The 2261-nt window shown below is 39.4% G+C and overlaps 1 pseudogene; it reads left to right on the forward strand.

Annotated features, from left to right (window-relative positions):
- The first annotated feature begins 328 nt into the window (after positions 1-328).
- Positions 329-498, forward strand: LOC115937060 (U2 spliceosomal RNA; annotated as a pseudogene).
- The last annotated feature ends 1763 nt before the right edge of the window (positions 499-2261 follow it).

Raw genomic sequence — 2261 nt, forward strand, 5'->3', positions numbered from 1 at the left:
CCTAGTGATGGGTATTAAAGAGGCACATATTGAAGGGAGCACTGGGTGTTATACACAAACAATGAATCATGGAACACTACATCAAAAACTAATGATGTAATATATGGTGATTAACATAACATGATAAAAAAATTAACTTCAGTGTAGAAGATTTAATAAATAGAGGATTAGACATTTAAAAAAAAAATTACCTGAAGTATAGAAACAGATGAGCCTTCTTCTGACATATTGTCAGAAGGTCAGTAGTAGCCTAATGCTACATCACAATACCTTGTTTCACTCACCTCATTTCATCTCATCATGACACCATTTTATCATCTCACATCATATCACTTCTCGGCCTTTTGGCTAAGATCAAGTGTAGTATCATCTCACATCATCACCAGAAGAAGGATGAGTATGGTACAATCAGGTATTTTGGTAAAGAGAGAGAGACCGTATTCAGATACCTTTTGTTACAGTATATTGTTGTATTTTTTCTATTTTATTGTAATTGTTGTTAATCTCTAACTGTGCCTAATTTATAAATAAAACTTTATCATATGTATGTATGTATAGAAATAGCATAGTATATATAGGGTTCAGTAATATCCATAGTTTCAGGCATCCACTGAGGGTCTTGAAACACATCTCTTCCCCCAAATAAGGAGGGACTACTGTATATGAGATCTGACCCAGGCAAACACTGAAGAAAAAGTTACATGAAGAAGTTTCCAAATGCTCATGGCCCCCACTTTTGCTAGGATGCCTTCCCTCTCCCAGCTTGCACTGAAGGTCTTGTGGGAGGTTCACTATGACCAACTGACAGAAGTAAAGATTTGGACATAGTATACAGAAAATTCTGCAGTGATATGTGGGTACATCTCAAACGTAATTAGATGCAGCACTGCAGCCCCATTCTGGAATATCTGTGAAGTTCAGTGGTGAAGGGAAATTCTCTCAATGGGTAGAATTTTAAGCAATGTACCCGGTGTTCACTTTCATGGAAGGACAAATGACCAGGTGTACAATGTATAGTCACTCAGGAGTTTGGCCAATGGTTTGGCTGAATGGTCAGAGACTTGAAAAAAAATTATTGGAAAATTGGTAACAAGAAAATCTGAGGAAGAGGCATGTTTCCATAACTTTCTGAATGAGTAAAAATACATGAAGATATTTTTGTCCCTTGTGAATGCTCACCAAAGAGTGACCAGCAGATGAGGATTTTAATAACTAAGTGAATAGGATGACCCAGTTTGTACATACCAGTCAGCTTTATCCTAACCACTCCTGTCATCACCCATTGGGCCCATGAACAAAATGGTCATGGTGGCAAGGATGAAGGTTATACATGAGCTCAACAACATGGACTTCCACCCACCAAAACTATTTGGATAAGGATTTGCCTTCCCTTCATGCACTGCTTCTACAAAAACTACCATCCATGGACTTAGAGAATTTTTTATCCACAATCACAACATTTCACACAGCATTGCTTCTGAAAAGCAATCTCACTTCACAGCAAATGACCTGCCACAATGGGCCCATGCTCATGGAATTCATTAGTCTTACTATATTTCCCACCCTGTGAAGGAAATGGCATAATAAAATCATGGAATGACCTTTTGCAGAATTAGTTATAGTAGGAGTTTGGTAGCAATACCTTCCAGGGTTGGAGCAAGAGTCTTCAGTTCTCTGGGATGACATATACGCTCTGAATCAGCATGCATTACATGTTAGTGTTCCTCCAATACCCAGGTGCTGTAATCAAAGGATAGAAATGGGAGAGGCACCACAAATTATTGCCCTTAGTGACCCACTAGGGAAATTTTTGCTTCTTGTTCCCATTTAATTATGCTCTTCTTGCTTCAAAGTCTTCATTCCAAAGGAAGAAAAACTTCCAGCAGGAGACACAACAAGATGCCATTGAACAGAGTGTTAAGACTGTTGACTGACCACTTTGGGCTGCTCATGCCTTTGAATTTATAGTCAAAGAAGTAAGGTGCTGTGCTGGTTGGGGTGATAGATTTTGGCAACCAAGGGGAAATTGGACTACTACTCCACAAAGGAGGTAAGGAAGAGTATATCTAGAATACAGGAGATCCCGTTGGACCCCCCTTAGTATCATCATTCTTTGTGATTAAGGCCAAAGGAAGACTACAACAATGCCATCCACCCAGAACTACTAAGGACCCAGACCCTTCAGGAATGAAGGTCTGTGTCACCTCACCAGCTAAAGAACCATGACCAACTTTGGGTCTTGCTGAAGACACATTGAATAC

Source organism: Leptonychotes weddellii, chromosome 11 (assembly GCF_054177405.1).
Source record: "Leptonychotes weddellii isolate Sample4059 chromosome 11, ASM5417740v2, whole genome shotgun sequence".
NCBI classification, from domain to species: Eukaryota; Metazoa; Chordata; class Mammalia; order Carnivora; family Phocidae; genus Leptonychotes; species Leptonychotes weddellii.